The sequence below is a fragment of the Xiphophorus hellerii genome, chromosome 4 (genome assembly GCF_003331165.1).
Source record: "Xiphophorus hellerii strain 12219 chromosome 4, Xiphophorus_hellerii-4.1, whole genome shotgun sequence".
NCBI lineage: Eukaryota > Metazoa > Chordata > Actinopteri > Cyprinodontiformes > Poeciliidae > Xiphophorus > Xiphophorus hellerii.
Window position 1 is genome coordinate 22,835,342 of NC_045675.1, and position 25,287 is coordinate 22,860,628.

A 25,287-nucleotide genomic window follows, 5' to 3' on the forward strand; every position below is an offset into this window, starting at 1 on the left:
GGCTATTTAACACTAGGATAGGTAAACTTGCATCTACATGTCACATTACAGCAACCGCTGGTGCTTCAGATAAAAAAAACAAAAAAGTAAAGGTTAACATGCACAGTTACCCTTTGAAGTCAGGGTGTGTGTACACAAACACAATGGTTCAACATCTCATACATTTTTAAAAGAGACTTCAGAAAACGGCAGAGATTTGGCACAGGCCACAAACACATACAAATGAAACGGCACATGCTTACCAAAACCACACGCAAAACACATTTTAATATCAAGCCACTTGCCAAAAGCACCAAAGAACCTCATACACTTCTGCTAAAGTTTATTCGCTCTTTATTGCATTATTTTTGCTGTTTTTTTGCTGTTTTCCACCCTCACTCTGCAGCAACAAAATCATTCCACCTTTTATTTTTTTACCCCAAAGTTTTCTGCCAGAAAACTCTGTGGAGAAATTTACAATATGGATGTATTCATTGAAATTTCCAGTCCCAGAGACACTTGTGCATCTCTGCCTTGCGAGACGAGCAGAGCAGCATTCCCACAGGGGGGGCCTGGGAATCAATTACCATTCTCCCGAGGCAGGGGATTGGCTACCAGAGGACCACAACATCCCAGACAGCCACACGGTCAGGCTGTCATCGTTTGATTTACAAATAATCAGCTCCTAATTGTATCACATCGGTCTGCAGGTACATCTAATTTAGGAGGGGATGTGAATTCACAAGGGTTTTGGCAGGCAGAGCGTTTGTGCCTTTCTGGTAATAAAGGAGAAGCAGGCACTTTAATGTTGTTGGCCCCTGGTAGCCCTGCACTGCGATCTGCACACACTGGTGGAGGTTTGGGAGCCAGACTTTTGTGCTTTTCCAGTTTGATCGACAGCTGACATGACTGGCTCTGGAGTTGCCAGTCAATGCACAGCTGAAAGTAGTCCCAGTGCAAGAGCCCTTCGCTCCAGGAAATCTTCAAAGGATTTTATATATATATATTTTTTTGGGGTATTGTATTGTTGTTTTCTCTCAGACTGATGAAGTCCGTGTTGCAACCGCATCTACTGGACGATGAATAGCTGTTCCTATAAAGTTTACAAGAAGAAAAGTGGTGTTTCAGTTTGCTGCTATGTCATCGGGAAACTAAAATTTATAATCTAGTTATGTGGCACTCACAGAGCTTTTACCTTCAATGAGATGCAATAAATCATTTCAGCCTTGTGAGGTAATTGCTGGTTTAATAGAGCGTCTTTATTTAGCTTATTGTCTGATCTTTTCTGCATCCATGACATCAGAAGAAGACAGCAGACTCCCCTGAGCATCAAAACGCAGACAGGCTGGAACAAAAAATAACAACGGCTCTATTAATCTACTATGTCATGACTCTTGATCAATATATATTTTGCTCTTGTTCAACAATAACCATTTATCAAGTGAATCTCAATCTGCAAAGAATAACCTTTTAAGATGTCAAGGGGAAGGAAGGGATTCTATTTAACATACAGATAAAGTGGAACAAAGATATACCTTTTTTAGATTCAGAAGAGAAGATTCACAATTCCTTCTATTAATTTAATGAAATGAATGTATTCTATAAGTTATTAATATATGAATGCTCTAATACTCTGAAAGGGGTTTTGGGAAACAATGGTACAGACCTTCAGCCACAACAGGAATTAAAATTGAACAAAGTTACCTTAAATAGTAAGATTCTCTATAAAATGAGGATATTGAGCTTATAGGTATGAGCAACATTAAATTATAAACAGGAATATATTTATCAACCTATTATTCATCTTTCTCTGCCTGACTTAGTATGTTGATCAATTCCTTTTAGTCTGAAATTAATATACAGTTTCACGTTCTTTTGTATTTGTTATTTATAAACCTTTGCAGCTCATTCGAAATTAAGTCATATTCAGTAAATTAGAGTGTTACACTGTTATTCACAAAGTGAAGCATATTACAAAGATTAACTACACACAGGTTAATCATAAGAGGAATTATCATTCCTATAAGTTATAATTTTTTCATTTACAGATCATGAAAACATCTAGACCACTAAAAACGTTTTAATACAGAAATGTGGGCTTACTGAGAAGTGCGTTTAATAACAGCTTAAATGTTAGGTTTTTAAAGGTACTCTTAAGCTGACAAACGAGCCTTTTCAGAACACATACTCTAATTGATTAAACATTACTGAACATTTCTCAAAAAGATTTTTATTCCTTACGAGAAGTAAAACATTTTTTGCTGCCCCTTGCTGTGTTGAGGGGCAGCAAAGGGGAAGCTCATCTTGCTTATGCAATGGGCCGGCCCTGGTGGGACCTTCTTACTGAAAACACTGCTGCAGTTCTCTCAGAGTGAGCTTGAGAGGTTTCTTTTAAACTCAATTTTAAACTCTGTTACTTTCCTTCTAATTGTGCAAGTTGACAAGAAAGAGTTGAGTCCTCATCCAACATTGTTGCAGCTCCACTTGTTTCAGACTTAGCAATTGTTAAGACAAGTTGTTGTTTTTTTTTAACTTCATAGATGATAAATTTCAATTCACATCTGCCTGACTTGAACGACATGTTCTCCCGTCTTTCCCCTTTTGAGCAAGAGACAGGATCTCTAGTGTTCTGTTATTTTTTTTTTTCTCCAAGGAAAAAGTACATGACTAACTAACTCTGGTCAATCATAAAAGGAAAGAGAAAATTATTTTTAAAAATGCTTCAGTTACATTTCTTATACAAAATTAGTAAAGTTAATAACTTCTCTCCTTAGAGAACTTATGAAAAAAAAATACTTAACACATTGTTCCTTATTATGTTATTTTCTTTTTCCAATTAAACAAATGCACTAAAGTTGTGCTCAAACAGAAAACATTCATTGTCGGTTTTCAAAATCTTTTAACAATTCGTGTTGACATACAAATAAAGAAAACTGAATGACATTTGAAGTGCTAAACATTGCTTATCAAAGCTTGCTTGTTTGGGTTTTGTTGTTGTTGCTTTTCTACTAACCCATTTTATAACTTTTTTATGCAAAACTGTAAACTCTGTCTCAATTACTTCCTAATCCGCACTCAGCTCTGCCCTCGACAACATTTTTCAGAAATTGCTCCCGGTACGAGTCGCTTGTGTAGTTCACTGAGACTGAAATACTGAAATTGCCAGTCATTTCGGGAAAATGAAAACCATAGAGTTTCACCGTCAAACAGATTTCCTGCATTTAGGCTGCTGCTCACAGTACATAAATACAATATAGTTCTCAGGGCTTTACGACACCCAAAAGGAATATTCACAAATGTGGTGACAGTTCCTTTATTTGTTGACCGGCAGACAGGCAAAAATGTTCAAGTACGGTAAGTAGTAACACAATACTAACATATGAAATTCTCTGATTTGCCATTTACAGTTTTCTTCTTAATAAAAAGCTGTCGCCTACGTGGAAATAGTTTCTTTGTTCTCCTTGTGTTGTAAAATCACACCAATTTCCATGTTTGTCTTTCATCCTGTTTCTGAGACGTATGTGTTTTCTGTATTTTCACATTAACAGAGGAGGGAATTGTGCAGCTATTCAAGGATAATTAAATTCGTTCTGTGAAAGGTTTTTTACCATCTTCTGATGTAGCTCAGAGCCTTAAGTGTTTGGTTTAAAACCCACAGTGGAGCTACAGTTAGGAACAGGGGAAAAGGTGTGAGCGAGTGGATTACTAACACTAAATATTGCACTTACATTTAATGTGATAATCTGCATGTTTTTTTTGTTGTTTTTTTTTTTTTTTTTAAAGGAATTGCAGTGAAATCTGTTTAAAGTTTTCAATAATCCACAGGCAAAAAAGATCTGCTGTCCTATTCATATCAGTTTCAGTTACTATTCATTTTTGGTTGCGAATGTGATGTACAAAGGTAGTTTAATAATAATCTTCTACTTCTAATGATCCAAACTGTCACCAACACAAGACAAGAAATCCACAAAACCACGCCACCCAACAGGAAGTCCTGGCAGCCAATGGAATCGCTGAAGCCAAAGGCCATGGCAGCTACAGGTGCGCCTCATTCTTTACTGCCTGACTGAGATGGATATCATCAATTTCTGTTGGTAGCGTTTGCACTAAGTTGTATCTAAATAATTCAATAGCTGGAGCGACTCTCAAATTGCTTTTATTCCGAACAGAATACAAAACAGACAATGAAAAAAAAAAAAAAAAAGACCATGCGTTTCCTTTTTCTTCTGTGGTTGCAGAAAGATTTCCTTGTCAGAAAAAAAGGAGGGTAAAACATTGTGGGCTAAGTGATTCCATACATCTCCTCTGCTTTGTGTTGTGTGCTTCACACAGCAGATTCAAACTAACCCGAAACACAGTTCCATTTTTTTTAACATGTTCCCTTTATTGCAGCAGTCCCCCCCCCCCCCCCTCTCCCTCTTTTTCAATGGATAGAGCAGCCATTTCAATATTAGTCAGCATGTGTACGGTCCATAGCTGCAGTTTCTTTGGAACAAATTTACAAAGCAAGACGCATCGAGCACAAACGCAGCTCCGGCACTTAACAACTCTTCCCCTCTGCCTTCTTTCTCCTGTGATTTTGCAAAGTAAACAAACATCATTTCGAGTGATTCCTCACAATCCATCCCCTCTGCCTCTGTAGTCTGCTTGAACCCGACTTGCTTGCGCTTGTCAGAGGATCTGCTTTAATCGCTCGGTGCGACCATGTGATGTTCAAGGCCCCGCTCCTCCTCCCAGCCATCTCGTCTCTTTATCTGTCAATCACAAGAGCTTGAAAAAAACATAGAGCCTTTATTTCAAGAGCTGCCTGATCAATATCATCAATCCATCCACCGCCCCTTCTCGCACCCCCCATACACACATGTTCTCTCCCTTCATCTCTCCCAATCGTTCCCTTTCTTACTTCTCTCTCTCTCCCTCGCTTCTCCCCGTCTCCTCTCTCTCTCTCTCTCTCGCTCTCTCTCTCTGCTGCTGCAGCTGTATCCATTTCCTCCTGGCAAAAAGGGACTTTATGAATAAATGATACTGAATTGCTGAAGGTTCAGATACTAAATAATGAATTTCACCACCAAAAACACAACAACTTCTCCAATCATAAAATAGCTCTCCCCTTCCATATTGATTGTGCTTGTGCAACCAGATGCACAGAGAGCACAGTCTGCATCCGTGCAAGGTAGAGGACAATACGGGGGGAAAATGTACAAAAATCACATGGATCTACATGCTTCTTTTTTTTTTTTTTGAAATGGTAGATATCTGATAAGAGAGGCTAACAGATGGGTGCCAATGGCAGGCACACCTTCCCAGAGCTCCTATCTCATCTTCGTGGAAACAGTGGAGTTGGAGTGAGAGAGGTGGAGGGGGAAAAAAATCAGAAAACTTTTCTTCATGGGACATTTAAAGTAAGTGCGGTCATCTATTCCGTGCTACGGCTTGTAATGTGTTGCCCAGAACGTGTGTTTGGGTGTGGGCGTGCGTGAGTGCGTGTGTGCGGGTGTGTTGAAGGAGAAAGTGTATTGGCTGGTGAGGCCATGATGTTTTTCTTTTTTTTTTTTTTTTTTTCCTCGGGTCATATTTGGTTGAGGTGCAGCTGTAATAGTCAGTTGCGCCTCAATGTTGAAATAATATTCTGATTAGTCACATCTCTTCCTTTTCCTACAATAATGACAATAATAACAAAATGACAACAAAAGCAGCTTATGGGGCAATAATGCACGAATAGGAATGTGTCTTGGGGGGATATGGGGTTATTGTTTGAGAGGTTTTCAAATATTGTGTCCTGTTCTCACATAATATAAACATATATTACATGCTGAGGGAGAACAGTTCAGTTGTTAACGGCTGAGGGTGTGTGTGTGTGTGGGGGGGTGGATGGGTGTGTGCACAGAAGAGAAAACCCGTAAAGCAATGCGAAAACATAATGTGTTAAATTGTAAATGCACCATAATAATTAACAGCTAAAGTAATGAGTAAAACCAAAACAATATATTTATCACCTAAAAATCATTTACATTAAATTAATTTCTTTTTTTTTTTTATTTTAAACTTTAATGTGCAGTTTTTGTTTAAATTCATTATGCAACTTATTTTAGTTTTACATAGTTTGTTTTGAAAAATGCTGTTGTTATACGGATTGATTTTGCTAATCCAAATTATTTTTCAGTCATACTCCTATGACGCCGGGTTATTTTATATGGAGGCACGTACAGTACCAGTGTAGCGAGTGATTGTGGTGAGGGATAAATAATTGATATCTCAATGAATATGCAAATGAAAAATAGAGAAAAGGCGTGCGGTGTGTTCCCGATGCACCAAGCCGAACAAAAGGCCCGTGTGATTTCCATCATCCAATTAGGAGATATTCAAGCCACCATGTTGGGACCGCAGCCCGTTTAGAGTTGTTTGGGGGTCCTGAACTCGTGTAGCTTTGTGCTGTTGTCTTGAGGAAGCCTTTGAAGTAATTAAGTTCAAAATTTCCCCTGGTGGTGATTTTATTTTTACATGTATAGATGCAGTTTGTTTCCACAGATAATAATTCCAGGAAAAGTCAGGGATTTATTTTAATGATGTTGCAGCCGTTTGTGCCTAACAGATGGTAATCTCAAATGGGCCATTTATCGAAGTAGCATGTCTCATGATGATGAACATTATACAATAAAAGGAGTGAAATTATTTTTGACTTCCTCTGCCTGCATCTCTCTGGTTTTGCATGGGAGCCCATGTCACATCCTATCGTTTTCGTCGGTTTGCTTTAGCCTCACAACCAGCAAACTCGGGGAGACGGGAGCCGTGTGCAGCACGGGCAGAACAACCTTTCAGCCACAACTCTGAGAGAAAAATTAAAATTTGATGTTGATCAAACAAGCTGAGAGCTTGAGATGACAGGGGCCTTCTACTCTACTAACCCCTGTCTCTTTCCATTTGGCATTACCTGCTGAGCTGCAACTCAAAATTGCCCAATTTCTTTTATAGCTCCATCAAATCCAACTTGCAAATCAGTCTTTTCCCATTTGAACCACTTTTTTGGGTTCTGGCCACATGAGTGTGACGGACTCTGTTCCTTTAAATAATTTAAATGATTAATTGGAAAAGCCAGAGGAAGAGGAAGAAGATGTGGATTTTGTTAAATTGTCTAGTGATTTGAAAATTCATCAACAATACACAAGTTTTCACTTTATTAGCGTTGTAGGGCTGCTAGCAAAACAATCTTTTTGACAGGCAAGCCTTTAAATGATCCACCTCATCTTGGGGTTCAGGACTCAGACAGCCCCCCACCCACTCTGTCCCCACATGCGTACACACACAAACATGCACACACCCCAAGGGACCTGGCTCTCTGACAGGAGTCACAAGGTTGAGTTGATCATTATGGAAGTCCTTGACCAAAGCTTAACACAAACTTACAATCCTGAACATCGGTCTTCTACAATCCCCAGTGAATGATAACATGGAAACAAAATATGTGTGAACATATGTGTAGGCAGGCTAACCACCGGTGCTGTCGAATCAAACAGGGTCGGCATGTTAGCCCTCTGCTGCTAACTGCTAAGATAATAGGTATTCTCCCACAAACTCCATGCTGTAATATATAGTTTCAGAGTTTCCTGATGACTTGGTACTACAGAAAAAAAAAAACTTTAAAAGATTAATCTGTAGCACATCTAAAAGGCGTTTTATATCTTATTTCCTTGTTTCCTGAGCCAGATCTGAAGGTGAGAAAAAAAATCCTTCCTCACTCTGTCGAGCCCCTGAATTATTAGAGGCATCAATATCTTTAGCATATTGCCAAGGGCTTCCAGACAGTATCTGCTTTCATTATTAGTGTCAGCTCAATTATAGCTCACACCCAACTGTTTCTCAACATCTAATAGCATCAATCGACAGGGATAGTTGACGAGCCAGCTCTCTCTCTCTCTCTCTCACACACACACACACACGCCCAACACGCGCACCCTCACGACCAATGTGTGTGAACATGAGTTAGCACATCACATCTGTCTGTGCTTTCTGTTGCGCTCTGTCATTCTGCTAATGCACGCAGCTGAAAGGAAACACGGGACTCATAATGGAGGCCATGTTCTTAGTGGCGATGAGCAGCTGATGCAGCCTGGCCCATTTTCATCAAATATTAATGGCATGGAAAAATACACCCGGACTGAGGCCTCGTCCGCAGCCAAACTGAAGAGGCTGGGGGGAAAAGAGCGATGGGGAGAAAGTGCACTGAGTGTGTTTAGAAGTACCGTCTGATGGCCATAATTAGGGCCGCTGCAATTAAAAATTCAAAAGCCCCAGTTTATTTGAGCACATGAATCTTCCGCCCACTGCTGCATTTATTTCCCCTTTTACAAACTATTTTATTTTACAGCATCAATTGAACTGCAGTGTTTCCTCTGCAGCCCTTCCTCTATCTCATGCCTTACTTTTCTCAAACTCTGCATTCCAAGTGAGAGCTTTGGAAAAGAAGGAGCAGTACTTCTCAGAAGATGTTCGCCTCGGCTTTATGGAAGCTCTTATCAAGTCTGGCAAATAATGGGGAGCCGTTAAGAGCAAAAACTGGCAAATAATCAGACATGAGTAATAAATAACATCATTTGAAATGACCAACGCATTTAGAACAGTGAAGTAATTTATTTTCAGACATGTCAGTTTCCCACCTAAAACTTCACAATGAAAAAATCTATTGTAAAATTGAGTAGACAAATCCAACATTGTTTTGTAGTTTCTTTTTTTTACGTCCTCAATTTGTGTAAATATAGCACAGCCGTTAGCACTAACAAAGCCCATAAAGCAGGAGATAAATGGATGTTTCTTGTACTTTTACGTTAGTAGAAAAAACACTATCATTTTCATGGTTACATTATTGGCAGTTTTTATTAACAAAGCAATAGAAGCGCAAGTGACAAAGTTAGGACTTTCCTGTATATACTATTGATTTCAATTTATTTAATTTGAATTAATAAAAGTTGGGAAAATGGAAAAGAAACGTTGAAATCAATGGAAACTACACATAATGCAACGGGGTGCTGTATTTGCATCTCGACAACATTATGCAACATTTTGCACTAATAAACAGCTAAAAAATTATATACTGTATGTGGAATCATATGTATGAATATACAAATATTCACTTTAAGCTCTGTATTTATTTAAAAGAAAATGCAAGACAAGTTCCTGCATTTGGAACTTAGGTGATTTCAATTTAATTAAAATCAAATCTAATTGTAAGTATCGTAATGATGATTATTGCAGAGATAAATGATGTTGAAATTCTGAGAACCATAAAATAATTTGGTGCTGTTGCCTTTCAACAACAGAAAAAAAAACACAGTTAAACACAAACCAGAAAACAGCATGACCTTTAACATTAACAAAGCTGAGAGACATGAAATGCACATTTTGTGACTAAACAGTCACTTCAACTTTCTCACTGCATTTCTTTATTATTGTTTGCATAATCTTGGTTTATTATTATATTATTTAGGTAACATCTAAATCAAAAGAAAGATTCCTAAGATTTTCTTACATACACTGCTCTTTGCAGCTGAACTGAATCCCACCAATGTGGATAGAATTGAATTGAATTGAATTGAGAGTACTGTGACAATTGGGAGTGTTAATAGCCAGAGTACAACTAGACAAATTGTTACAAAAATTATGTTACAAATCAATTTGATTTTTTTTATGCTCCTACTCTTCTTCCACCAAACACAACCTTTCACGCAAAAACGTCAGAGCCTGAGAAATCTGGACGTCTCTTTGCACGATTGTACAAACAGTCACCAAACCTTTTGGGTCAGCAACACAAATGAACAATGAAAAGTTGTGAGATAAACGTTAGGCTTCTGGGAAAACATTGTGATCTTTTCTTCCTTTCTACCCTTTTGTCACCTTTGCTCTCGCTATTATCTTTTTGTCGTTTTCTGCACATTTTCTCCTCTTTCTTCTTTACCTGTCCCGGTCTCTCTGAGTTGTGCTCTCACACAGAGAAATGGCACACATTTGAGCAGTCTATTCCTCTTTTGAATAACACCTCTTTTATTAGTTTGGGTCCTTTCTCTCCTGCCTGCTTTAAACAGAGCGGGGAGATGGGATTCTAAAGAGCTGCCAGGGGCTCAGTTTGCACAGCGCTTTGATGTCATTGAGATGCTATGAGTGCAAACGCGTGCACACACAGACTTCCACACTGACTCCCACACTGACTAGACACCTCCACATTGCCAGACAGCATCCCCCTCCACCACATACACACTCATGCAAACATGCATACAGTAATTCTGTGCTGGTAGCTGCAAAACAATACTTGGATGTGAACACTTTCCTAATTTTTTCTCCTCCTGTCCTGTTCTTTTCTCATTGTCCCTCCGTAACATTTTTGTGCTATTCCATAAAGACAGTACAGTATTTTATGAAGAATTTGTCTTAGTTGGCACTCTAACCTCGCAGACAGTCGATAATGTAGGGATAATGATTAAACACTTTTGGATTTCCTGCTGGGGAATAAATTGGCATTTGCACACACCGATTTTCATCTGTAATCCTGATAGGTTAAGGAGATTATATTTATCTTTTCAGTTGGAGGTCAAGAGCCATGGGGAATACAGAGAACAATCAGAACTAGGTGCATGTCTTCATTATGTCCAAATGAGGTTGGGATAAATTGGACAAATATGACACGTGCCCATTCAGCACTTCATATTCATGACCCTATTAAAGTGGACCAGAGTCATTTTCTGAGCAAATTTGATCAGATTTACCTACGGCGCTGAAGCTGATAAGTGAGCTTCAGCAAAAGGAAAGAGGATGCAAAACACTGAAGGGATGGGAGTGTAAGTGACAGAAATGCATTGATTCACCTGTGAGTTCCAGTGGCTCTTTACCTTAGTGTTATGTAACTCACAGTTCCTGCTTCCCTCCTCTCCATCAGACTCAGTTGTGTGCGTGTGTGTGTGTGTGGGTGTGTGTGTGTGTGTGTTTCCAGCCAACCCTGACTAACAAGCATATGTTAATTATGAAGGAGATCACACGCAGGTCATCCAGCACTCTGCCACTAAAAAAAAGGAGCAAGATGCATCACTGGAGGGCATATTCAGAGCTGGGGGTGTGTACCCCACCATCCTGCACCAGCTTACTCTCCCCCCAGTCTCTTTTGTGTGTGTGTGTTATTTGTCGATCCATTTAAAACACCCTTTAAAATTATGCTTCTCAAACACCAAACCACACTTATGGAGCTTAATATTTTTTGGAAGTGTAAAGCCAAACAAAGATTTGCTCATATGAAGATTGAGCTTTTTGTGGTTGATTTTTAACTTGAAACTCAGGTGAAAAGTTGCTTTATTAAGTGTCCACCAGCAGCTGACTTTAGGGGCATATCTATGGCAAAAAAAAACCCTGGTTAATAGAAATTAAATTTGTATTTAACATATACTCTCATGTATTTAATCCTCAAAAGCAGAAAACCTTCCAACATGAGTACAAATATATTGTGGGCAAGCTAAAATCTATTTTTATGTTTGAACTGTTTGTCATCACACAAAATTGATTTGAACTGAACTTAATTGAGATGAATTGAATTGAAATGTACCTAATCTGAAATGAACTGAACTGAACTCAAATGATTTGAAGTAAAATGAACTGAATTAATCCCAATCTGATAAGTAGACATTCCCATTCACTACATTAACTTGCAAATAAAATTTGTGAAGATTAAATCAGCTGACAACACTGGTAGAAAGATTCTTCTTCAAAGTAACATTTCTTAGTTTTCACAATTTGTTGCTAACAACCTCTAAGTTACTACAATGTTATTCATGGAGCTCATTGTGGAGTTTCTGTGTGATTAAAACAACTGATAGATAAGCTTTGGAAATGGTTCATTGGTTAAACACAAAATAATCACGTTTTCCTTAACTACTTATTCACAGATTCCTGCTGAAAGTGATAATTTCTACATCAAATTTATGGCACAAGAAACATCAGGGTTGTTTGAAATATCTACAGTTGAGAAAGGGCAAAATATTGTCCTGTTGTTGTCGTTGTTTTGTTTTTTTACAAGGTAGAGAAAATTACAAAAAAATAAAAAACAATATTGCATGCTGTGAAGACTCTTTCAGCAAGCAGTAATTGTTAGTCATGCCAAGTGAACACTGCGTCCTTTTATTTTGCAAACCTTAGCCTCTCTCTCTCTCTCTCTATTCCCTTGTGGCTTCCTGGCACCCCCTTCTATTCTCTTTTTCTTTTCCTGTGTCTCTCCATCCCACACACACATACAAGCACACCCCTACACCCCCTTCGCCTCTGTACCTCCTGCCCCAGCCTCAGGTCTTGCCCCAGAGCACATTGATTTTGCTGTATAACTAATTACTGCTTGTAATCTATTCATTTCACCACTGCCAAAAAGGGCTGCAGCTGTCAAACTTCAGCACACCAGGAAACTGGTGGAGATGGCTGGGGATATTAATGCTGGACTCCGATGGTGGTGAAGTTGTAAACTTCAGGGTTAAGACAGGAGATCGAGTACAAAAAAAGAAAACACCAGTGTTTATATTTCAAGGATATGGTTTAGGATAAAGCAGGTACATATCTGGTAGATATGATGTTATTTGTTCTGAAATTCTGTGTGTTTTACAGTAAATATTACAGGAAACACTTTCTGAAAAGTTAAACATTTGTCTTATCAATACAGAGCATGTTTTCACAAAAGCCTTGAGGATTGTGAAGAGTCTGTTTGGGAAGTGTGGGTTGGGCCCTTGTATTCTTTTTGTCATCTGTGGCCCAGGCTCTTTCCTATTGTTGAATCACTGACACAAACCTTAACTGAGGACAGAGGGACCTGCAGAGCTTCAGATGTTGTCTACTGTGGCAAACATGGTTTCTCCATTTGTGGACAATGGCTCTCATTTTTGTTTGCTTCAGTCCCAATGGCTTTTTAACCTTTCCAATCTGACAGATCTCAGTGACTTTGCAGCTCATCTATACCTTTTTTTCAGTAATGTGTTAGATTTTTATGCTACTTCATGTAGTTAAACACATTTAATTTAATCACTTCTTGCTTCTATACGTTCTGAAATAATCGGACCTGTATGTGACTAATGATACTGAATTCAGCTTCTAAAAATGTGATTAATCACATTAATTTAATTACTAAGCAAAAAGGACATACTTTTTTTCACAGGTTCAGGTTGCTTTGGAAAGCTCTTTAGTAAAGTAAATTATCATTTTAAAAATACCTTTTGCATTTACTTCATTCTTGTCCGATATTAAAATCAGTTTGCTAACGTGAAGCACTTATATGTGGAAAAAAAGCAAAAACAAAAGAAATCTGAAGCAAGCACACACTTTCAAACACTCTTTACTGTACTGAAAGATGTGTTCAGTCCACTATAATTGACTATAATTTGTTTAAAAGGTTTGTTTGGTTTGGGGAGGTGCGAATGCACAATTGAACTCTGATGCAGACCAAAAAAGCGAACTATGGTCTGCCTAAAAACCGATTGAAGTGATTGAAGAAATCGATTAAAGTGAAACAGCTCATGATCTTTTACCAAAGACAAAAGAGAAATCCTATAAACCAGGGGTGTCAAACTCAATTTCACCAAGGGCCACTTCAGCATATTGGCCACCCTCAACGGGCCACATTGACGGTATAAATCAGGAATGCCCAAGTGCAGTCCTCCAGACTGCAACTTTTAGATGCGTCCCTGCTAAAACATACCCCAGACAAAAAGTTGACTTCCCTCATTAGCAGCAACTCAGTTCTGTAGAGGCCTATGAATGAGTCAATGATCCAGGTGTGTTAGAGAAAGAACGCATCTAAAGTTGCAGAGTTATAGGTCTGAAAAACTAGACTTGGGCAACCCTAGCATAAATGTATGAAAATACAATGTTAAAAATAAATTAAACACCTCATATTGTTAAATAACTGATTTTATGTATTCAAGTTTTAAATATGACATTTGAGTTTTCATGGATGTAAAATTACTGCTCAGTTTAAAAATTACAATATTTTTAAACTGAGCAGTTTAAAAATTACAATATTTTTAAACTGAGCAGTTTAAAAATATGCTCAGTATTTTTAAACTGCTCAGCTAAACTTCGCTCTTTAGCTTGTTAGCTTGTCGATGTTTCAGTTTTATTCGCTGGGGAAATTAATCTTTGTCTGCTTTACAGATAAGCAGACAAAGAATAAAAACAAGTTTTGATATTAACTCTCAACTTCATTCACAAAACTTTTCCGTTATTTATTACACAACGAACATGTATTTCACATAAGAACAAAACAATGAGGTGACGTTGCCTGTCCTTGAACACAAAGCTGAGCCTCTTCACCCTGTCACCAACTCACACACATCCTCATTGTAATAAACACAAAACAAAACATAAGCAAAATCAATAAACTATATGCATATTCCAGTATACTGAGTTTTGGTTTTACATTCATTCTATTTTAATTTAGTTTGTTCGTGCTTACCAATGTTTTCTGGCCGGATGTCTGGCACCGTTTTCCCCTGGTCAGTTCGTCGATGTCTGGTTTTAGTTCTATTCTGTGGCAATCCGCAAAACGGCGTGTAGGTTTTCGTCAGTAATGCGCGATCTGGTCTTGGTCTTGTTTAAATTCATTATTGAAAACATCTGTTCGCACAGATAGGTGCTTCCAATCATGGACAAAACACGAACTGCATGGAGTCGAAGCTGTGGCATCAAATCAGGGGGCAGGAGACGGTAAAAGTCCTCGATTGAAACATCACGGAACTTCGCTTTTTAGCTTGTTAGCTTGTCGATGTTTCAGTTTTATTCGCTGGGAAAATTAATAATCAGCTTGAGGTGACTCTGCTGCACTCTAGTGGCGAGAAGCCGTAATGTCGGCTGGTAAGAATCGGAAGGCATTATGGGAGATGTAGTTTGTAGTCAATTCGTGCTCATGTGGCCCGCGGGCCTTGAGTTTGACACATGTGCTATAAACATTAAAATCTGATGCCACGTCCATTTTGTCATCATTTTGTGAAGAAGGCGCTCATGTCTTCTTTGGAAGTTTTCATGTCGTTTCCTTCAGAGTTTAATGGTGCAGCGCCTCCAGAGGAGAGAAGGTGAACAGGCTTTTCAATTAGTTTGGATGTTTGACAGCGCAGTTTAAAACCGAAATGGCAATAATATTTCCTTGAATGGGTTACAAAAATTATTTAAGTGAGTATTATTTTATAGCACATTTCACAGATTAAAATCATAAAGGGCTTTCAGAATGATAGAGCACAAAAAATGAAACATGATTTAAAATTTAAAAAATGATAAAGAAAACTTTATTACTTAAAAGGTTTGAGGGAATGATAAACACTTAAAATTTTGGCAAAAAGGATCTATATGTTAATTTGATTACAAAGTAGCAATAATTGCCTAAAACATGCAGTTGATTACATCAAATTTCAAATTATATCTTCCTAGCTCTTTTACAAAAAATCCATTACCCAAACACTGAAAATATTCATGAATTACATAATGAAATTAAACATTTATGCCCCTGCAGTGGTAATATCAACCTTTTCAGCTATTTTGTAAACAGTTTTCCTGTTTTATTGTGTATCAGTAGGCATCCAGCAGCTGACAGAAACTGTTAGATTTGGACCTGGACATCACTCTTAAATGGTACCAGTCACACAATGTAGGATGTGTAGCATACAGAGCATACAGCACGACAATCATACCCATAGAAATGCACCTCTCAGGCCGCCCAGGGGTAATAAGCATCTGTTTGTTTAATCTGCTTAATCTGCTGGTAAGTTCCACTGGGCGTGCCTAATTAGCAAAATTAATTTGTTAAGACATTAGCGTTGTTAGAGATGGCCAAATGAAGCTGCACTGCTTTATGCAAATGAAGCTGTGGATTTGGCTGCCTGTGTTACCTCAATTAGACCCTTTCTTTTGATATGTGCCTGTTTTCCCCTCATCCGGTGTCCCTTATCTTTCCTCTTCTTTCATCTTTCTTTTCCCCTCATTATCATTGTCAGGTTTCACAAATTATGAAGTACAGCTATTGTATGACTGTAGCGTGGGAGCAACTGAGAGGAGGGGAAGTAAGCTTCTGCTACTGCTAATCGTTAAGGAAACTCTTGGTTTTCAACTTGGGCTTGCTCTTTGGAGCATCCCAGATCAACACAACCAGCAAATAAGATGGGTGTTGTTTAGTTTATGTGTCAAATTGGGAGCATTTCTCCCAGTGTATTAGAGGAGTAATTAGGCACTGCATCGCTGCACGCCTCATAAGTCTGTTTAAGGGTTAATGAGGCCCCAGCAGCGTCCCAGTATGGGTTGGTGGGGGTTATGTATGTGGGTCTGCATTGGTATAGGCCTAGCTTCAATAAGAAGCCACCCATAGGACTTCCCTTTGAAGTGTCAGAGGGTCCCCCCTTGTTCTGGGCGGCTCCTGTTTCATTTCTCTGAGTGGCAGCATAAAATATAGATGAGCTGCCAGACAACACAATCTACGCACCCCTCCACCTAAATACCCCTCCTTTGCACATCCCTTCACCCTCACCCTTAACATTATTCATAGATTAACCAACCCCTCCCCAGCACAAAATAATGACCTCCCTTTTCCCTCCTAATCTGGCTTTTAGGGGTGACAGTAAAATTAGACACACTAAGCTTTATCTGTGGTTTTCTTTTGCCTAACAGTAACAATAAATGAACTTATTGCCACCAGAGGAGCACTTAAGGTTAGCTATAATGTAGAACACAAGCACAGGCAAAGTTGAAAATGTGTATTTGCAAGTTTTCGCCCTGAGGTGTTGCGTTTGTAATGAGTGCTAATGCAATAGCAGTACGACAGATACTGCAGCTTTGGGGATTTGTATTTGTGTGCTCTGTTGTGACACGACCGTATTTCTTCTGTTTTGGGCCCCAGTGGGACACCCAGTGGTCCATTTGATCACCATCTCTGGTGGAGAGAAAGTTTATGTCAGCTGCGTCCTCAGAAAATAAGGCTCATGATGCTGAGTGGCAGAAAAAAAAGTGTAAATTATCAACATTATCATATTTTAAGGTGAGACCTAAACAGTCGCTTTTTTTAGTACCATACACAAATGTTAACATCTTAAATATTCCATCATTAAATTAGCAACAAATTGATTAATTACCATCTTAATATATATGTATATATTGGATTTTAACCAAAGCATCATTATTTTTCATGTGGAAAACTGATAGTTGTTACCTTGACTAATAATGGTCTTTCTGTTTTCAATATTGTGCAGAATATAATATACATCCCAATAAAAAGTCCAATAACAGTGTGTACAATTACCCTTTGAATATTTAATGTGTAAAGTTATCATCAAAACCTGTATCGTTGCTTCTTCAAGCAACGGCTTAAAGCGGTTTTAAATAAGTGCTGCGTATTTGTACAGTTTTAGGACACTTTTTTCCCTTTCATGCCTCTTTCAAATGTTTACTTTCTAAAGTAAAGGTCTGAAGTTTTTCTTTTATTAGTTTTGTTGGTGTTTTTGTTTTTTTGTTTTTTATTATTATTATTTTACACTAGTTTTAGCATCTGTTGCTGTTTTTTCCTCTTCTAATTTCCTTTTTCAGCACAGGCCTTGGCTGCATTCTATAAGGTTAACGTGCAAATTAGATTTTCTGCAGAATAGTTTGCTTTAATACACATAAGGAGTTTTTTTGGTGAGAAAAATTTATATCAATCACGACACTTTTCAAAGTGGAGATTTTTAAAAACACATTTTCCAGTGAGGTTTTTTATGAATTACTGCATGTCTTAGTTCTCACATGCCTGTTGTTGATTTCTTGGATTTGCCCTGATAAAACACTTATTTAAGTAACTCAATTTGTCAAATAAAATTATTTATATAGATTAATTACACAGAGACTAACGTTTTCAAGCTTTTATTTCTGTTATTGTAATGATTCCTTGCTACAGAAAAAAATTCAAACACATTCAAGATCAGAACATTACATCAGACCAATAAAAAAAATGTTTAATACAGAAATGTGGGCTTATTAAAAAGTATGTTTAATACATGTTTGCTATTTTCAAAAGTTAGTTTTAATCTGACAAATGTGCTTAATCAGATCTTCTAGTTTATTGACTATGACTGTAAAAACTCATGACTGGTTTTCATTTGTCATTCCCTTTGTTTTTGTTGTTTAGATTATTCAGTTGCATATTTAGTTTTTCCAAGTTATTCAAAGTTTGTTTTGGATTTTCACTTTGGTTCCTCACATTGACGTGACGAGGTTTTTGCTCAGTTACAGATTTATTCTGTTTTTATCTTTAATAAAGATAAAAACATGAATTCTCATGTTTCAGATGATCAAACAAACATTTAAACCAGACAAATAAAACCTAACAAAATACAAAGAGTGGTCTCCCAACGAGGATTTCATTTGTCAAGGCAAAAAGTTGTCCAAACAACTCCGGTTAAATGTGAGAAAGTAATTCCTCCCTAAACCTAATAACTGGCTGTATCTCCCTTGGCAGCAACAACTTGCAAGTGTTTGCTATAACTGGCAATGAGTCTTTTACATCACTGTGGAGGAATTTTATTTGCAGAATGGTTTTAATTCAGCTTCACTGGAGAGTTGTGGAACATTAGCATGTGTGTCAGGTCCTTCTGCAACGTCGGAGTCAGATTTAAGTCTTAACTTTGATTATAAGTGACTTCAAAACTTTCATTTATCATTTAAATGTAAACTTGCTATTTTCCTTTAATCACTGCATAAGCCCGCTACACTTAAACTTAAAGTGAAAAATCATTCTACTTCAAGATTTTCCAGTAGAAACCAGAAGTCTGAGTCTGTGACGAGCCCTGGGAGTAACTTTCAAACTCCACGGACACCTGATGAGGTTCAACACTGTGGATGATGGATCTTACTCTGATTTGCTGTAGTTGTAAGTGTTAAATCGTTCTGTGACAACCTGATAACTAGGGAGAATTGCTCATTTGTAAATGAGGTCAACAGGCTGACCATATTGCATTTAAAAATTTAATTCCATGTCTCATAAGAGGATCTCCAGCGTCAGCCTTCGGTTTTGGTCATTTTATTTTAGCTGTTCATTTCATATTTTATCTTATAAATTGTTAAAGTGGATTGTGTGGAATTTTCCAGCCGGAGTCCTGGATGTCTGTGCTGGCATGTGAAGCCAGCATCAGTCAAAGGGAAGTTAGAGAAGAGCATTAATATGTCCACATGATGACAAACTGCATTAGTCGGGAGGCACCGCGTTTCATTACAGGCTACAGGGACCTCTAATCTCATTCCAGTCCACTTTGTGGAAATGACAAAATGTTATTACATTCAGCGGGTGTGTCAAACATTACATAGCTACTATTTATTTTCACTTTATTTGCTTAAGTAACTCAGGGGTATCTGCACATAATTGTTTTAAGCCTGAGAGATGCCCTGTTCATAATAAATCATCTTTTTCTCCTCTGATCTCCTGGGAAGTATTGCACAGACCAACTTTAAATGGCTTCTTAGGAGCAACTCCACTTTTGTCCACTCATTTAAAAACTTTCTCATTATTTTGTTTGTTTTTTTGTTGGGTTTTTTTTTTTGCTTTGTGGGGGAAGATTTGGGGAGGGGTTTGGGCATGCAGAAGATTACCTTGACCTCTGTCTCACTGTCTTTCTTATGAGTTTGTTTCAAAAGCAGAACAAGATACTTCTGCACTTGTAGTCAACATTCCAATAAGGTATGTGATTACTGGATGAGGTCTTCATTTGAAAGAAGGAAATAGCATCACACACCAGATTAAAGGCAGTATTTAGACATAAAAAATTTAGTAGTCATCCTGGAAGAACAGCGCTTGCTTTGTTCTTTCTGAATTCTTTTTACGTGCGTATTTTCAACCTCAGATGTAAAAGAATAAATTAAAATTGAGAGGAATTACTCCTCAAAAGAATGGCTTGGATCTTTAATAATTGCATTTTAAACAAGCATATGTCACAAACAAGAAAACTTTTTCTTCAAGATACAGCTAACAGGAGTGCCGAAGGTGATGATGAGGAGGGAGAAGAAGGGAGGAGTCATTTTTAATCTTGAAATTATTATATCTGGACTACTGGTTCCTCAAGCTTTATCAGATTGCTTTTCCTAATCATTGCCCCCCGCGTATGTTTGATCTCCATGATGAACAGATGATTAGTTTTTCATGAAACCGTTCAAGCAAAACACTCCAGCGTGAGCCGTGGCGAGACGCTGTTGATTTAGCCGTTTGAGCGGCAGCAGACCCCTCCGTCTGCCGCACGCCAGACCCGAGCTGGAGACCACATGGGAGCTGGAGCGGGTCAGGCGGGGTCAAGTCTATGGGTAATGATATATCACCTGCCATATATTTAAGGTTTTGCTAACTCTCCCTCTCAATTATGGCCACTCCTCTCCCCGTGTTGGCCTCAGAAGCAATGAGGCGACACAATCAATTTGGGCAGGACTCTGTGCTTTTTAGGCAGGAAAATGACACCATTCTGTTGCTGCAAATCACAAGCGGTCCAGCCCAGATGATCCCCCCCATGTTTATGTGCATGCATGATTTCCTAGACCTCTATCAGAAAACGACAGGCGGGGGGATTATTTTAAAAAAAAAATTAAATTGCACCAAACACGAATGGAAGAAAAAAAAACGTGTTTAGTTTTAATTTTTCTATAAAAATGTAATAACCATACACACAGTGTTAAGAAATTGTACTTATTGGATGAAAGGATTTTATAGTAATCATAGCTGTTGCTCTTTTTCTATTGGTTGCATACAACAGCTTGTTCTGATCACTTCTACAAAAGATAAGAAGATTCTTTGACAGACTGTTCAGTTTCACTTAAGCTTAAGTGAATCACATTCAATTTATTCCAGCAAAAGTCAGCTTTGCAAAGGGCTAATTTGTTTTAACATCTGCTGAGCAAATCCAGCATGACACAGAGCTCCAGAACCCTCCTCAGATGAGCTCCTGATACATGTAAGGCAAAGCTGCACCACCCAACATCTCGGTGTAATGGGCTGACGGCTCGTGTAAGCGGCAGAGCGAGGAGGATGAAAAGAAGGTGAAATGGCTTATTTAACCAACAGAGAGCAAGAAACTGCAGGGGGGGGATCAGTTCTCTAACAGTAACTTTGTTCTGCTTGGATAAAGTAGGGAGGAGACAGGAAGTGGTGCACACATCCCTGCGCTCCGCACAGAGTGGTGAGGTACAGGGCACACAGCGGGGAGGCAGGAGATGAAGGCTGCACGTCCCCCGTAGCCTTCGCACTGATTAGATACAGAAATGCATTAAGTGCAGATGCAGCACATCATTTGGTTGTGGACTAATTGCAGCTAGCGTTCAAGTGGAGCATACCTCAGGCGTTTGACAGTGTTTTGTGTGTGTTTTTCCCTTTCTCCGTTGCTTTCAGATGCACTATTTTGTGTTGTTTCTGCCCTTGTGTAGCAAACAGCCCACATGTATCCTGCATCCTAATAAGTTTGCTTTTATCGAAATAAGAAAAAAACACTATTTCATCTTTTTTTTATATATATATAAACAGATAACAAAACAGGATTTTTTTTTTTCCAAATACGTTGGAAACAATATGAAAGAGGAAAAAAGGATGAAAATTCAAAATTTCTCACAAGGTACAGCTGCCCACAACAGTCCAAACATCCATCTTGTTTTTCAGAGCAACAATGGCTTTTTGCTCCGAGCCGTTATGAAGTCCAATCTCAAGGATTCACTTCCGGTTCCCGATGTTCACTCATTTTTGTTGAGTCTCTGTGAACAGAAAGAAAAGTTAATTATAGAAACCCAGTTTCTTCAAAAATACCATAATTTGATTTTCCATTTAAAGATTAATATTTTAACAAATCAACTTAGAAATCATTAAAAATTTGTTTCTCAAAATAATATCTACAGCACCAAGATTGGGCAGATCACTGTGTAAAAACTAATATAAATATTATCAACATTTTTATTTTATTTTTTATTTTAATCCCTGACACTGAAACAAAAAGCTTCAGAAAACTCATGTGTTTATCACTGCTCTCATAATTTAAGGGATATTTTCTTGGCTATTATTTAACCCATCTTGAGTTAATTTCTTTTAAAGAACAAATTGCATGTGTAATTGTTTTCCGATTAGGTAATAATGGGCTGAAACATAAAATCAATGCTATTTCCCAAAAATAACGTTGCTGGACTTTTTCAGTTTTATTGGCCTTCGATGTTTGTGTTCTCCTGCTCACTTCGAGACTGTTGTGGTTGTCTTTGGCGTCACCGTGGCGCAAAAACAGAAATCAGACTCTTATAGTTGTCGACTGAGGCTCCTGTGGTCAGTCAAATTTCTCTTTGAGGTTCACAACAAAAAACTGTAGCTCTGCTTGGCCTTGAAATGGTTTTAAGAAATATTTTCTGAGGTGTGCTCATCAAAGAGTGGATGGTAATATTTTTCTTTATGAGCGAATACCTATGGAGTTGCAGTTGATTGCATCACTGCAAAAGCCCAATGAATACCATCCTATGAATATACAGGTCTTGCCAATATTTGAAATGCACATGGGGAAGCACTGATCCAGATTATTTTTTTTCCATACTTTCAGCTTTAAACATCTTCATCACTTGGTTGGGCAAGCAGCGTTTCATTTTTACTCTACTGCCATATTCACTAGAAAAGCTAAAGTGCTATTCATTTATGCAGATGCAATGTGTTTCTGAACATTACAGACTAATGTCCGTACTTTGCTAATAGCTGTCATGCATTGACAGGAGATGTTTTTGCTTCCTATCTACCACGTCTTACCTGAATAAAATGGTTGTTTTTTTTTGTTGCTTGTTTTGAACTTTGTGTTCAGCAGCCATTTATGTTGTCCAGTGGATATATATTATCACATTGTACCGTAATTGAGTGAGTGTGGAGGCTCTGCAGCTTGTTGTTTTCACACCAACTCCGCCGGGCAGAGGGAGGAAAAAAAAAACAAAAAACTAACAAGCACTTGTCAGTTCTCACCCATCACTCCTGACAAGCAACTCTTGTGGACTTCTCCTCTTATCTTCCCTCTCTCACACCTTGCAGTCATCTGAGAGAGCATGTTTCATTGCATTTGTATGTGTTCATGTGTTGACGCGCACGTCTGTGTGCAGCCGCATGTGTACACACGCTAACCTCCATGCGTGTGCACATGGGTGTGTATGTGAGAGCCTACATGTGTCAGAAACCTGACATGATCTTGTCTCTGGCGAAGGCCTTGGATCACCAGGCCCTGCACACTCCAGACCTGACAGTGCAGCTGAACTAATCAATATCTCACCACAGTCAAAGGTGGGCTCTGCCATGAGGCCGCGGGGGTGCACTAATTGATGGAAACTCACCGCTGGCTAGCTCCATGCCCTGCGGCGCTGGAAGACGGCAAGCTTGGGCCTTCCACTGAAATGGAAGGGGAAATAGAGGACAGTAAGGCCGAGATCTTAGCCAGGGAAAAAAAAAAGAGGCAGAGAGAGACAGAGACCTGTTTAGATTTTGTTATATTGTTGTGCTTGTATGTTTAGCAAAGTGAAGGTTTGCATGCTTTTTGTCGGGGGACATTTTTTTAGCCTGTGATAGTTTGACTTGTTAGAATGGTGAAAATATTCAGCATAGGAATGGTTTTAAACTCACACTGAAGCTGCTATGTATGATGTTTTATGTGATTTTTTTTTATCATGAAATCATTTCGGAAAGCTGCCACAAAAAATATAACATTGTTTTTCAGATGATATTATTCAAAATGCTTGATTGATTCAGTCATTTTGCAATATTTCATTACAAATTAAGTATTCACTACTGATTTCATGTAGCAAACACATTATTCTTTGTCTTTTTCACCTAAGTACTTATAAATAATTTCATAAATAAATGTATATTACTTTTTAGTGAGCACCTTTATCACAGTTACCCTTAACAGATGATGGGCCAATGCTTTGTTTCCACATCATGAAATCTCAACCCTCTACCAATATTTTTATCAAGAGGAGAATAAAGAGAACACAGGAATGATCACTTGAGAGAATGTGCAGTGACTTGTTTCTTGTTTAAAAATATATTGTTATGGTGCAGACTAAGCACACTGGGATAATTACCATCAATAATTGAGTAAGGGGAAATGCTAGGCAGGGCTGCATTCATTGCTGGCTAAATGTGCCTGAGAGATGGTGCGATGGACTGTCTGGCTAGCTTGCTAATTTGGCTTCCTTTTTTTATGTGGCACTGAAGATTATCTTTATGTTTCCACCCGCTTGCCTCTGGCTCAATATGAGACCCGCAGCAAGAACATGCAGTGTTTCCTGTTAGCACCATTTATCGCAGGTGTGCCGATGCATATTGATCCCAAAGAGCATCAAAGCAACATAAAGTGAAGGAGTTGGATGTATGCCACAGCATGAAGGATTTATTGCACTCATTTATGAATGAGTTTGAGTTTACTTATATCCAATACTGGGCTTAAGCAACAATTATTTTGGACCTTCAAGCGAATAAGATTAGAACCTTTGTTTTTACTTTTATAATTGAAGCTGCTTTACATATTTACAGTGAGGTTGACCTCTTGGAACTGACACTGCAGGATCAAACCTCACTTTTTATTTTTATTTCTATGCAGTGCTGCTTGTGAATTATGCTGATAATTGTTTTTCTTTTTGGATATTGTGACACTGAGATGAACTTAACGTGCAGCTCGCTGGAGAGCAGTTGTTGACCAAGATATTGTCTCTGTCTTTGGAAAAAGTTCCTGCCCTCTGAAATGCACTCATGCAGTCCAATCGTGACTATGAGTGACGTGTCAAGTAAAAAATAAGGCATTATTGCGGGGCAGAGTATTCAACAACAAACCTAAAGCCTTCTTGAACTATTGAAATCAGAATATTGAATTTGTTTATTATGTATTTATAGTTGGAGAATGAACAGCTATGGATTTGGACATGGGTTTTCAGCAGCATATATGAATTTACAGCAACTGCATTGCAGCTTGTGTGTAAAAGGACTGGTGAGTCTTCCACAACAAAGAAAGTTCACCATCAGTATCGAGTGGAAACGACAGCCAAACCCCCTGAGAATCAGGTGCACTTTCCGAAATGTAAATCAGGCCTTCTCAGAGACGCACAGACTTCTCCATCCCCTGCTGCTCAGAAAGCTTTGCCATTCACCTTTAAACAGCAGAACAATAATCAATGGAGCATTATTAATGCTGAAATCATTCATCTTCTCTCCTGTGTTATCCTGCTGAGTGTAAAGCTGCTTAAGTCATGGAGCTCATACAGTGGACTGCATCGCATGTGCTGGTTTAAATAAAATCCATTGCATCT

General features: G+C 38.3%; 1 long non-coding RNA gene across 1 annotated transcript in view; it reads right to left on the bottom strand.

Annotated features, from left to right (window-relative positions):
- LOC116718067 (uncharacterized) overlaps positions 1 to 25,287 on the bottom strand; it is a 52,603-nt gene that overhangs the window by 17,567 nt on the left and 9,749 nt on the right. Inside the window, exons 3-4 of the long non-coding RNA XR_004338866.1 lie at positions 23,320 to 23,374; positions 21,588 to 21,726 (exon numbers count right to left, since the gene is read on the bottom strand). This is a non-coding gene — a long non-coding RNA (uncharacterized LOC116718067). The remainder of the gene's footprint in view (positions 1 to 21,587; positions 21,727 to 23,319; positions 23,375 to 25,287) is intronic.